General features: G+C 41.3%; 1 pseudogene; it reads left to right on the top strand.

Annotated features, from left to right (window-relative positions):
* Nucleotides 1–310: 310 nt before the first annotated feature.
* LOC145803774 (pentatricopeptide repeat-containing protein At1g06143 pseudogene) lies at nucleotides 311–12,458 on the top strand (annotated as a pseudogene).
* Nucleotides 12,459–14,668: the final 2,210 nt, after the last annotated feature.

Genomic DNA, 14,668 nt, shown 5'->3' on the forward strand with positions numbered 1-14,668 from the left:
TTTTTCTTTTTTGTTGTTGTTGTTGTTGTTGTTGTTGTTGTTGTTGCCTTTGTTTTACTCTTTTTTTTTTCTAATGTAATTTCGTCTGTTTTGTACCAAAAGTTGTTACTTTTTATATAAATAAGAATTTGTGAAATTAGACTATTAACCACAGAGGTGGAAATATAATTTCTATAATGTCAGCAGTGGATGTAATTAGTGTAATTTACCCTTTTTAAAATAGGCTGCTTGAGTCGGCGTTTCGAAATTGACTTTCCTCTAAAATTAATTTTGCTTTTAAGACCTCTCTCTCACCATCTAGGCGATAACCATGTTCAAAACTACAACCAACCTTAACCGTTCTTCAAACCCAAAACTCCAGACCGTGATTGAGCTATTGAAGACATGTTCAAGCTTCAAACACATCGAATCAACGTACGCCTTCATGTTCAAAACCAACACAAACAACAACTGTTTCTTCATGAACCAATTTGTCACCGCTTGTTCGACCTTTCGTCGAATCGATTATGCATTTCTTGCCATTACATAGATGAAAAAACCCAATGTGTTTGTATTGGCTTTTTTCGGCTTTCGAAGGTTAGTATTGTAATTTTAAATGTGCCAGCAAGGATCAATCAGTCCTTACAGAAGATTAATTGCCAACCAATTATCAGACAATTGTGTTTTAGTTATTTCAGCCTCAACAAAAAGGACTTTTACTAGTGGTTTATTTAGGAGAATTTAGTAAATAACAACTAAATGAAGAATAATTTCAGAATTTCATTATGTAAAATGAAAAACTTACAATGATCTAACCTAGCCTCATAGAGGTTTGCAGCAACAAGCTATTTGAAACTACTCCTATGAATGAAGTGCAGTACAGCAATTTAACGTACATAAATGTAAAGAATTGTAAAAATTGGAAGGGAAGAATAAAGTAAATAAAACTGGTTTTTTTATTTGAGTCTAGATCCTCCTTTTTGAGGCCTTCTCTGCTATTTATACTTCTCAATGATAATCGTCGAAATGGACTTCTAACCGTCGAAACGTCCCTCCATGATTGCTAAACATGCTCTCTCACAGTCAGTCCCACTACGCCACATTTGCAGGTAGCCTTCCCTCCTGATTTTGAATTTGAACCTTGTGAGTAACCGTTAAGCCACATCACCTTATATCCTCGATGATTCCAGTGCCACGCAGACCCATTATGTGTCTAATTATGGTTGGCAACTTGTATTAACTCCCCAAATTGTCCTTTTCATGCCACGTGTTGAATTGTGATTGGCTTATACAAATTATACAACCAACAGTTTGTATATAATGCAATGATAAGAGGCTTTGTTCACTGTTCTTCTCTTATTCAAGCTTTACAACTTTATTTGGAGTTGTTGAGAGCCCATATTTGCCGAGAGCCCATATTTGCCTCATTAGTTATACATTTTCGTCGATAGTTAAAGGTTGAGCATTAATATCAGCTTTTCAATTGGAAGAATTTGTTCATGGGCAAATTTTGAAAAATGGGTTTGATTTACATTTATTTGTTCAAATTGCTTTGGTTGATTTTTATTCAAATTTGTGTAAAATGGTTGAAGAGAGACAGGTGTTCGATGAAATGGATGAAAGAGATGTTTTTGCATGGACTACGATGGTTTCGACTTATGCTCGAGTTGGCAATTTGGGTTCTACTCGAAGGTTGTTTGATAAAATATAGCGATCCCGGGTTTACCCTTGATGTACAGTGATCCGGACATGTGTCCGTGGATGTTGGTAGTTGTTTATTATCTTGTTTGCATCCTTTTTACTTTGTACATTGAGTTATAGGATGTGTTGGGCAGGTTTGTTACAGGTTGGTTGTGCTTGGGAGCCTAGTGCTGCTGCCCAGATTTTTGGACCTTCGCTCGAGCGAGGAGTTGGTTGCTCGAGCGAGAGTTGAGTTCGTGTCTGGTGGATCGAGCCAGAGTGGCTTCGCTCGAGCGAGCGACTGCGTCTGGTTCTGGACCTAAGAGTTGCATTTTCTGGCTCGAGCGAGATTTCCTTCGCTCGAGCGGTCTGGTTTGTCCTTCGCTCGAGCGAGAAGTCTGTCGCTCGAGCGTACTGGTTGCAGACCTAAGGGTTTGAGTTGTTGGCTCGAGCGAGCATTCTTTCGCTCGAGCACACTTCTGAGTTTTTGGCTCGAGCGAGAACTTCATGGCTCGAGCGAGAGTTTTCTGTGTCTGGTCGCTCGAGCGACAGAGTCTTCGCTCGAGCGAGCGTGTTTTATATCAGCGGACAGTAGCGTTTTTGAACATCACTTTTTCACTTCCTTTTTCTTTCCAACCCTAGATCCGAGACTCTCTCTCTCTAAACTTACCCTCTCTCTAAGATTTGATCTCCCTAGAGTGTGAATCTAGCCTAGGGCCTTTGTTAAAAAGATAGAGGGTGTTGAGGGATTCGACTTAATCTGAAAAAGTGTGGGTTTGGAGCACGTTGATCTTCGAGTCTTCATCTCCTTTTTGGATCAAACTTCGAGGTAGGGATACCCTACTCCTCTCTATGGATTTTGTCTTTAAATTTTAGTATTTTGAGATGTTGGGCTTGGTTTGGTAATTTCGTGAAAGTTTGGGGCTTTTGTGTAATTTTACAAAAGTTGAGGTTTTATTCATAATAAACCTAGATGCATGTTTGGCATAGAGAAATGGAATAAATGTTGAATCATTGATGAAAATGGGACCTAAGGGTTGTAATGTTAATTATGGGAATTGACCTAATTACATTGTTTGATTAATTGGGATAATTAATTGGGAGAAATGAGGAAATGAAATGTTGATTGAATATCTATTTGTGCATTTATTTTCTGTATAGAAATAACTGCTTTGGGCTATCGGTGGAGGATAGTCGTGAATGTTGTAGACAATGCATGATGATTAGGCAAACGGAAACTAATCAATGGAATGTGTCATGGAATTTGACGGTTGATAGAATACATTAATTGTATGTATTGAATGATTGTATATAGAACCAATGTGTTTGTATACGTTATGTGTAGAGGAGGAGATGGGGGATGTACTCCGCGGTTTAGGGGAAGATAGGGGATGTACCTCTAAACCGGATAGTGTTAGGAGAAGATAGGGGATGAACTCCGTAGATACAGCTCATATGCTTGTCTAGAGAAGTGAAGATAGAGCTAATATGCTTATCTTTGTGAAGTGTGGAAACAGCTTATATGCTTATCTGTGAATGTGGGCTATTGTCGTTATACATATCTGTTGAGAATGTGGATATAGCTTATATGCTTATCTGTGAATGTGGGATATAGTTTTTATACATATCTGTTGAAATAATGATAGAGCTAACATGCTTATCTGTTGAAAAAGGGAAAATGAAAAGTAACTTGGACTCATAAGTTGTATGACATAAATATGTGATTTATGTGAATGTATCAGTGTTGGCCACCTATCAATTGCTAATCTTTTAGTCATTGTTCATGGTTGGTTTAGTGTATTTCTACTGGGCTGTGGCTCACCCTATATGGGAATATCATTTTCAGGTACAGGTAGCATGCCACCTCCAAGGACATAGCTTGGGAGGCTAGAGGCGGACATACTTTTGTCGTTTTACTTTTTGATGTATTATATGTAAATTCAAGCCAAGGGCTTAATGTGTATGAGTTAGTACTCTTTTGTTGTAACCAAGTGTTAACTTGGAAAGCTGTAAGCCCATAGGGCATTTGCTTTTGTTGTTAACATGTAATACTTTTGTAATGGAACACTGATAAATGGAAGAATGTGGAACTTTTACATATCAATGCATGTCTTATTTGATGGGTTTAATGTTATTATTTTGAGGGCGTTACAACTTGGTATCAGAGCGTACCGGGTTCGAATACTTTGGGTACATGGGAAGTGATTAGGATCACAATGGGTTTGTCTCGCTTAATAGAGACTTAGATGTAGTGTTATATGCTACGTGCTTAATTGATAACATGCTTATGTGACTATGTGGGTATGGGATTTAATTTCTAGGATGTTGATTGGATCCTTGGGTTTCTGGGAGTCTTGTTGGAAAAGCAGTTGATCAATGCTATTTCTAACCGGAACTCTAGTAACGCCTCGGGACTATCATTATCCGGAAATGAAATTCGTAAGTGCTTATGTGTTTATGTGCTTACGTGGAGTGAATTACAGTTGTCCATGCATTAGGACGTGAGTGTTTAGTTTCAGCACATTTGTGAATGTGCTAATGTTCTGTGTTACCTTTATTAGGATGTCAGGACGAGGAAGAGGTGCTAGGCGTGGTAGACCTGCGAGGCAGGAAGTACCGTTACCGGGGGAGGTTCCGGCAGTGCAGGAGGGAGTTGGCCAGGCCAATGTGGCCAAGCCAGTGGGTCAGCAGGCCATGGGTGCCTTGGCCAGAGAGATAGCAGGAGCTTTGGGTATTCTTAGAGCTGGGAATCAGGCAGCTGAGGCAGGGCCTTCTTTCTTGAAGAGAGAGTTTTTCCGGTCTAATCCGGATGAGTTTATCGGGGATCCGAAGGAGCCACTGAAGGCTGATGAGTGGCTAGAGCAAATGAGTAAGACGTTCGAGATGCTTGGCATCGAGGACGGAGCACTAAAAGTGACCTTGGCATCCTTCCAGCTGAAGGGAGATGCGGGTCAATGGTGGAAGTACGAGAAGGCTCGTGTTGGTGGTACTTGGGAGGCGTTTGTGAATGCTTTTCAGGAGAGGTTTTTGTCTGCAGCAGCTAGGGAGAAGCTGAGGGACCAGTTCAGCCGGCTTAAACAGCAGGGCTTGTCAGTGGCCGAGTTTGAGGCTACTTTTACCAGTCTGTCCAGGTTTGCACCGGAACTAGTGGCGTCCGAGGAACGCCGTTGCTATGAGTTTGAGCGGAAGTTGAGGCGGGGCCTCAAGTTGAGAGTTGGTGGGTCTTATATCTGAGAGTATAGGCACCTGGTAGATGCTGCTGCTCATATGGAAATTATGATGCAGGAAGAGGAGGAAGAACAGAGGGGCTCCAAGAGGAGCCAGGATGGTCAGGGTGATGGCAGGAGACAGAAGGGTTATAACCCTCAGCAGTCTCAGGGTGCAGTTTCTAGATCGACCTTTCCAGTGCCGAGTGCAGGCTCGGGGAGAGGCAATCAGGGGGAGTTTGCTTGTTACAAGTGTGGCCAGCTGGGTCACAAGGTTTCTGTTTGCCCGCAGAAGGGTAGGGGTCAGAGAGCTGCTTCTTCTTCAACTAGACCGCAGAGTCAGAGTTTGGGCAGGGGGCAGCCCTTGTCTTGTTATCAGTGTGGACAGCCTGGGCACCTGAAGAGGTTTTGCCCGCAGTTGAGTGCCACTTCAGGAGCGTCTGGTTCTAGACAGACGCAGGGTTTTCAGCCAGCTCAGTCTGTGCAAGCCTCGAGGGCCAATCCGGGAGCTTCGTCATCCCAGTCTGTGCAGCAGTCTTTTGCTCCTAGAGGTGAGCAGGTAGATCAGGGGCCTACGGGGCGCGTGTATGCTGTTACCGCGCAGGATTTAGTACCGGCTCCATCAGTAGTGAGAGGTACTTTTCTGTTTTGCAACTCGGTTGCTAGTGTGTTGATTGACACGGGTGCATCTCATTCTTTTGTATCTGCTGCATTTGCATCTGTTTTGGAATTGGAGTTAGCATAGTTAGCATCTCCTATTTGTGTGGTATCGCCTTTGGGTGGTGAGTTGATCCTGAAACAGGGTGTTAGAGGATGTGATATAGAGGTCGCCGACTATAGGCTTCCTTTTCCGTTTGTTGTCATGCCCATGAAGGGCTTTGATGTTATTTTGGGTATGGACTGGCTATCGTCATACCGGGCTGTTATCGATTGCTACCGCCAGAGGGTCACGTTATGTACCTTGAGCGGGGAGTGGTTCCATTTCTTGGGAGACGGAGTTGGTAGTGTTTTGCCACCGGGGTATGATTCGCGAGGGCGAAGTGAGCTTAGTGGTCTACTTGCTAGCTTTGAGAGTGGTGAGAGTGGTGAGACCCAGCTTGTGTTGCCGAGGGTGGTTTGTGAGTATTCGGATGTCTTTCCCGAAGATCTTGTCAGTTTGCCACCTCACCGAGAGATAGAGTTCTCTATTGATCTAGTGCCCGGCACAGCGCCGATTTTTATGGCACCTTACCGTTTTGCTCCAGCAGAGTTGGTTGAGTTGACAGTTCAACTCCAGGAATTGCTCGATAAGGGTTTTGTTCGCCCTAGTGTTTCACCGTGGAGAGCACCGGCCCTCTTTGTTAAAAAGAAAGATGGTGCCTTGAGATTATGTATTGACTACCGGAAGTTGAATCGGGCTACGGTTAAGAATAAGTATCCTATGCCCCGTATAGATGACTTGTTTGATCAGTTGAAGGGTTCCCATTGTTTCTCTAAGATAGACTTGAGATCGGGTTACCACCAGTTGAGGGTTAGGGAGGAGGATATTCCGAAGACGGCATTCCGTACGCGGTATGGCCACTATGAGTTTCTGGTGATGCCATTTGGGCTTACCAATGCACCGGCAGTCTTTATGGACTTGATGAACCGGATCTTCCGGGAATTCTTGGATCGATTTATAGTCATTTTTGTGGACGACATTCTTATCTATTCGCCTTCTGAGGAGGAGCACGAGGAACACTTGAGAGTGGTGCTTGAATTGCTTAGAGCCCATAGGCTGTATGCCAAGTTTGGGAAGTGTGAGTTCTGGCTGAGGGAAGTCAAATTTTTAGGCCACGTGGTATCCGAGGAAGGGGTGTCTGTTGATACATCCAAGGTTGAGGCAGTGCAAGATTGGGCACAGCCTAAGAGTGTGTTTGAGATCCGCAGTTTTCTGGGATTGGCTGGGTATTACCGTCGGTTTGTGAAAGATTTCTCCAGGTTAGCGTCACCGTTGACTAGACTGACTCGGAAAGGAGTCAAGTTTGTGTGGAATGAGACTTGTGAAAAGTCGTTTCAAGAGCTGAAAGTTAGATTGACCACCGCTCCGGTGTTGATTATTCCGGAAAGAGGGTTGGGTTATGCGGTTTATTGTGATGCCTCACGAGAGGGTTTGGGTTGTGTGTTGATGCAAGAGGGGAAAGTGGTAGCTTATGGCTCACGTCAGTTGAAAATACACGAGAAGAATTACCCCACACACGACCTAGAGTTAGCGGCTGTGATCTTTGCCTCGAAAATCTGGAGGCACTACCTTTATGGTGAGAAGTTCGAGGTGTTCTCGGACCACAAGAGTTTGAAGTATCTGTTTACACAGAGAGACTTGAATCTGAGGCAGAGGAGGTGGATGGAGTTCATCGAGGATTATGATTTTGAGTTGCATTATCATCCGGGAAAGGCCAATGTTGTGGCCGATGCCCTTAGTAGGAAATCCATTAGTGATGTAGCTAGTATAGCCATCCAGGAATGGGAGATGTTGGGTGCACTTGGGGAGTTTGATTTGTTACTGGGCGAATCTGTTGAGGCTGCGGCCTTGTTTTCTGTTGTTGCGCAGCCTACACTTGTGACACGAGTGTTAGAGGCACAGAGCGGTGACCTTGAGGTAGAATCCATCCGAGAGAAGATCTCCAGTAGGAAAGTTGAGAAGGGTTTGACAGTGTATCCCGACATGAGTGTGAGATACCGAGACCGTTTGTTTGTACCGGAGTCTTGCCGAGAGGAGGTACTCCGAGAGTTTCACCATTCACGCCTTGCGGTGTATCCGGGAGGTACTAAGATGTATCAGGATTTGGGTCGCCAGTTTTGGTGGTGGGGTATGAAGAGAGAAGTGGCTGTTTTCGTATCGAAATGCCTTACTTGCCAGCAAGTGAAGGCTGAGCATCAGAGGCCAGCGGGTTTGTTGCAACCCTTGCCTATTGCCGAGTGGAAGTGGGAGCATGTCACTATGGACTTCGTTGTAGGTCTTCCGAGGACTCAGCGGGGTAGTGATGCTATTTGGGTGGTTGTAGACCGGTTGACTAAGTCGGCGCACTTTATTCCTATGCGCGTGAGAGATTCGGTAGATCATCTTGCCGACTTGTATATTCGGGACGTAGTGAGATTGCACGGGGTCCCAGTGACGATCGTCTCAGATAGAGATCCTCATTTTACCGCCAGGTTGTGGCAGAGTTTGCAGAGTGCCTTGGGCACTAAGTTGACCTTTAGTACGGCTTATCATCCTCAGACTGACGGGCAGTCCGAGCGTACTATCCAGATCCTCGAGGATATGCTTCGGGGTTGTGTCCTGGACTTCAGTGGGACGTGGGAGAGGCACTTACCCTTGGTAAAGTTTGCCTACAACAACAGCTTTCAGTCTAGTATCGGTATGGCACCATTTGAGGCCTTGTATGGCCGACCGTGTAGGTCTCCAGTTTGTTGGGCCGAGGTGGGTGATGCACCTTTGTTGGGTCCGGAGTTGGTTAGGGAGACGACGGAGAAAGTTGAGCTTATCTGTAGGAGGCTTGTTACAGCCCAGAGTCATCAGAAATCTTATGCTGACCGTAGGAGGAGGCCTTTAGCGTTTGAGGTAGGTGATCATGTCTTTCTAAAGATATCACCTAGACGAGGTTTGATGAGGTTTGGGAAGAGTGGGAAGTTATCCCCTCGGTTTATTGGGCCTTTTGAGATCCTTGAGAGGATTGGCGAGGTTGCTTATCGGTTAGCTTTACCCCCGCAGTTGTCCGAAGTGCATGACGTGTTTCATGTGAGTATGCTTCGGAAGTATGAGCCAGATCCATCACATGTGTTGGATTGGACCGATTTAGAGGTAGATGAGGATGCCTCATATGAGGAGAGACCGGTTCGGGTCTTGGATAGGCGGGATCAGGTCCTGCGTGGCAAGACCATTCCTTTGGTGAAAGTCTTGTGGAAACATCACGGAGTGGAGGAAGCCACTTGGGAACGTGAGTTGGAAGTCCATGAGAAATATCCGGACTTGTTTGTTAATGTGTAATCTTGTAGTTAAATTTTGTTGAACTTAAGAGCTTTATATATATGTCTTAAGTTGTGAAACATTGAAAATGTTTTGGTTATTGGAAGTATGTTTTGGAACTTGCCTCATATGGAAGTTGAATGTAACAATATATATGTTGAACATATTGTTGAAATTGGAAAGATAGTGCATAATGTTGTTGCATGTTGAAAGTACATATGTTGTTTACATATTGTGAAATGTCTCTTGTTAAAGGGATGGGATGACCGGTAATGGGTTGAATTGTTAAATGTTAAAAAATGTAACATTATCTAAAATGGAGGAAAACCTGTTCTTTTGAAAACTTGTGCTTAATTTCGGGGACGAAATTCTTTAAGGGGGGGAGGTTATAGCGATCCCGGGTTTACCCTTGATGTACAGTGATCCGGACATGTGTCCGTGGATGTTGGTAGTTGTTTATTATCTTGTTTGCATCCTTTTTACTTTGTATATTGAGTTATAGGATGTGTTGGGCAGGTTTGTTACAGGTTGGTTGTGTTTGGGAGCCTAGTGCTGCTGTCCAGATTTTTGGACCTTCGCTTGAGCGAGGAGTTGGTCGCTCGAGCGAGAGTTGAGTTCGTGTCTGGTGGATCGAGCTAGATTGGCTTCACTCGAGCAAGCGACTGCGTCTGGTTCTAGACCTGTGAGTTGCATTTCCTGGCTCGAGCGAGATTTCCTTCGCTTGAGCGGTCTGGTTTGTCCTTCGCTCGAGCGAGAAGTCTGTCGCTCGAGCGTGCTGGTTGCAGACCTGAGGGTTTGAGTTGTTGGCTCGAGCGAGCATTCTTTCGCTCGAGCGCACTTCTGAGTTTTTGGCTCGAGCGAGAACTTCATGGCTCGAGCGAGATTTTTCTGTGTCTGGTCGCTCGAGCGACAGAGTCTTCGCTCGAGCGAGCGTGTTTTATATCAACGGACAGTAGCGTTTTTGAACATCACTTTTTCACTTCCTTTTTCTTTCCAACCCTAGATCCGAGACTCTCTCTCTCTAAACTTACCCTCTCTCTAAGATTTGATCTCCCTAGAGTGTGAATCTAGCCTAGGGCCTTTGTTAAAAAGATAGAGGGTGTTGAGGGCTTCGACTTAATCTGAAAAAGTGTGGGTTTGGAGCACGTTGATCTTCGAGTCTTCATCTCCTTTTTGGTTCAAACTTCGAGGTAGGGATACCCTACTCCTCTCTATGGATTTTGTCTTTAAATTTTAGTATTTTGAGATGTTGGGCTTGGTTTGGTAATTTCGTGAAAGTTTGGGGCTTTTGTGTAATTTTACAAAAGTTGAGGTTTTATTCATAATAAACCTAGATGCATGTTTGGCATAGAGAAATAGAATAAATGTTGAATCATTGATGAAAATGGGACCTAAGGGTTGTAATGTTAATTATGGGAATTGACCTAATTACATTGTTTGATTAATTGGGATAATTAATTGGGAGAAATGAGGAAATGAAATGTTGATTGAATATCCATTTGTGCATTTATTTTCTGTATAGAAATAACTGCTTTGGGCTATCGGTGGAGGATAGTCGTGAATGTTGTAGACAATGCATGATGATTAGGCAAACGGAAACTAATCAATGGAATGTGTCATGGAATTTGACGGTTGATAGAATACATTAATTGTATGTATTGAATGATTGTATATAGAACCAATGTGTTTGTATACGTTATGTGTAGAGGAGGAGATGGGGGATGTACTCCGCGGTTTAGGGGAAGATAGGGGATGTACCTCTAAACCGGATAGTGTTGGGAGAAGATAGGGGATGAACTCCGTAGATACAGCTCATATGCTTGTCTAGAGAAGTGAAGATAGAGCTAATATGCTTATCTTTGTGAAGTGTGGATACAACTTATATGCTTATCTGTGAATGTGGGCTATTATCGTTATACATATCTGTTGAGAATGTGGATATAGCTTATATGCTTATCTGTGAATGTGGGATATAGTTTTTATACATATCTGTTGAAATAATGATATAGCTAACATGCTTATCTGTTGAAAAAGGGAAAATGAAAAGTAACTTGGACTCATAAGTTGTATGACATAAATATGTGATTTATGTGAATGTATCAGTGTTGGCCACCTATCAATTGCTAATCTTTTAGTCATTGTTCATGGTTGGTTTAGTGTATTTCTACTGGGTTGTGGCTCACCCTATATGGGAATATCATTTTCAGGTACAGGTAGCATGCCACCTCCAAGGACATAGCTTGGGAGGCTAGAGGCGGACATACTTTTGTCGTTTTACTTTTTGATGTATTATATGTAAATTCAAGCCAAGGGCTTAATGTGTATGAGTTAGTACTCTTTTGTTGTAACCAAGTGTTAACTTGGAAAGCTGTAAGCCCATAGGGCATTTGCTTTTGTTGTTAACATGTAATACTTTTGTAATGGAACACTGATAAATGGAAGAATGTGGAACTTTTACATATCAATCCATGTCTTATTTGATGGGTTTAATGTTATTATTTTGAGGGCGTTACATAAAATGCCTGAAAGAAACTGCACTTCATGGAGTATAATGATTGATGGGTATGTGAGAGTGAGGGATGTAGAATCTGCAAAGTTATTGTTCAATGAGATGCCCAAAAGGGATTTAATTTCTTGGACAGCAATGATCAATTGTTATTAGCAGAATAAGCAGTATATAGACGTGTTAGCCATTTTTAATGAGATGAATAGCCATGAGATAAGCTCTGATAAAGTGACCATGGCTACTGTTATCTCGGCTTGTGCCCATATTGGTGCTTTGAACTTTGGAAAGGAAATTCATCTTTATGTAATGCAAAATGAGTTTGATCTTGATGCTTACTTTGGGGTTGCATTAGTTGATATGTATGCAAAGTGTGGGAGCTTGGATAGATCCCCTTTGGTGTTCTTTAAGTTACGGGAAAAAAATCTTTTCAGTTGGAATTCAATAATTGAAGGGCTTGTTATACATGGTTATGCAGAAGAAGCATTGGCAATGTTTAGTAGGATGGAGGGGAAGAAGATAAAGCCGAATGGTGTTACTTTTATTAGTGTTCTTAATTATTGCTTGTACTCATGCAAGACTAGTTGAAGAGGGCCCTAGGAGGTTCCTAAACATGACATGCGATTTTTCCATTCCTCCTGAAATTCAACACTACGGGTGCATGGTTGATCTATTATGTAAGGTTGGTTTGATCAAAGATGCATTGGAATTGATACAGAGCATGTGAATTCTGCCAAACTCTGTTATTTGGGGTGCTTTACTAAGCGGGTGTAAGCTTTACAAGAACTTGGAGATTGCTCAAGCTGCTGTCAATAAGTTGATGGTTTTGGAGCCAAACAATAGTGGGTGTTACACCCTTCTGGTTAACATGTACGCTAAATCAAATCAATGGAATAAGGTTGCTAAGATCAGATCAACCATGAAGGTACAAGGTGTAGAAAAAACATGTCCTGGATCCAATTGGATTAAAATGGATAGCAAGATTCATCTGTTTGAAGCTTCTGATAAATCTCACCCTTATTTGGCCAAAATATATGTGGTGTTAAGTGAACTAAACGGGCAGTTGAAGCTAGCTAGCTATCAACCTAAGGTTGGGTTTATGTAGTGGTTTGTTTTGAACAAAGGAAATGTCATTTGAAGACATTATGTTTGTGAAACAGATACAATTGGGCGCTAGAGACGGGTTGGAGGCACGTGAGCAATTCAAGTTTTGGGATGGCTGCAAATAAGCATTTGTAATTGTGGCAATGCCAGTGAATGATGGAAAACTGCTTGAGCTGCAATGCTAGTGCAACAGAACTTGGATAAACAGATGCAACATTGATCTCCATAAACACGTGGTACTTCAAATGATCTAAACTCACATCCTATCTGCATGTTCTCAGTTTGGCTATTGCTTTGATGATTCATATCATAAAACTTGGACCTTGTCCACGAAATAGTTAGCTAACAAAATCTCTTTACTATTCAATGTTGACAGGAAACATAATGATGGTCCCACTAGTGCTGACAGAGAAGAATGGCATGTCTTCACATACTTCCAAGGCTTGAATTCAAGGAGAAGATGAACTATGATTTATGAGAAGAGCACATATGATTCTGCTATTAAATTGAGAGACTTTGGCTATAGTGACTAAAAATTTCTTGGCTAACATGAGCTCTTGAACTAGAATTGTTGTTGCATAGGTGAGTTCAGGAAACAACTGACCAACTCTGTTAAGCCATGCATGTTCTCATATCTGTTTATGAAAATACCATCTATGAGTTTAAAATAGGAGGTTCTGAAGAGCTACTGTATATTATCTGCCTGTAGTAGTTGTGCGATTAGAAGTTTTAATTTAATTCAAGGGAAACAAATCTTCCTTTCTTCATAACATATATGTCTGCTTCATTTGTCAATGTCATTTACAGAGTTAAAATGTTACCTAATGTTTCATGTGCTTTGTCAATATACCAGGTATAAGCTAATTCAAAGTCTAATGCAGTTTGTGGTCCAAAGATAGAAAGTAAGAGTGAAGATTCAAATACCTTTTGATGAAGTAATACCTTTGTGCTTGGGGCAACAACATAAGTTGCAACTGAGGGCTCATCAATTGCTGGTTGAAAACTATTTTCCTAGGCCACTGAGAATATATGGAAGGGCTCCTCTTAACCAAGAAGTAACGTCCATACATACAGTAGAAAATTTAATGGCCTTTATTAAATGGCTACTTATTTGAACTTCTATCAGTAAGGGACTGACATAAATAATAATAACACTTTTATCACTATTTCTGTATTTTCTTGATGATAGTTATAAGTTGAAGCTCCTCTTGAACTATAGTTTTGCAAGTTAGGATGAACACATATTCTTCACAAAAGTTTTAATTTCGTGTCTGCTATGACACAAGCTTTAAGGTAAGTGTGAAATTTTTGGAGTCCATGCAATTGCATGCTATAATATTATATTGTTTACATTGTTTTTTCAAGAAATGAAGAATAGTTGAAAGTTGAAAACTGCTATTGTGACGACCCCGCCACATGTAATATTTTACATTTAGTTAATCGTGGTAATTTGGATTTTAATTAGTTATTATTCTGATTTAATTTTGGAATTAACGAACATTATTGGGTATGATTCGTATATGATTTTATAAAAGAGTTATTTTGGAATTAGAAATAGAAAGCCTAAATGGCTTAAGAAGGTGAAATTGATGAATTAAATCAATTTAATTTCGAGTATTGGACCACATGGGATTTTAATTAAATATTCTATTCAGTTAAGTAAAATTAAGATTTGGTTAATTGGGTCTGAGTTAGAGTTAATTAAATTATGAGGATTGGGTAAACAGATGTTAAGCATGTCACGAATACAGTTCATAAAAATAGGACGATCTTTCATTTAAACAAAAAGCACCATTTCAAAAAAAAGAGTATAGCATAAGTCAAAAAATACTTATTATTAAACATATCTTTATGAGATTGTTACTCACAGATAACTCCAGAGACAGATTAGATGGACCATAACGCGTGACCTACACAAACGCATAGTAGATACACATTACAACACAATATCACTTCCGTAATCAAACTTGACTTCTCTTGTCTTTTTTCATTTGAACAATACAAAGTTCTACTATGCTTATACTTACTTTCTAAAATAAACTGGGTTCTCATTTCACATATTCTTTCATTACTAAATCTTTTTTTTCCTGATAGACTGATTTCTTACTTGGCTTCTTAATCAATTACTACTAAATCAATGATTTATTATTTAGCATTTAAGTTTATTGTTAACTTATTAATCTTCATTGAGTCATAGTTCTTGCTTAGAAA

This window comes from Camellia sinensis, chromosome 12 (assembly GCF_055761805.1).
Source record: "Camellia sinensis isolate YWXY chromosome 12, ASM5576180v1, whole genome shotgun sequence".
Lineage (NCBI taxonomy): Eukaryota > Viridiplantae > Streptophyta > Magnoliopsida > Ericales > Theaceae > Camellia > Camellia sinensis.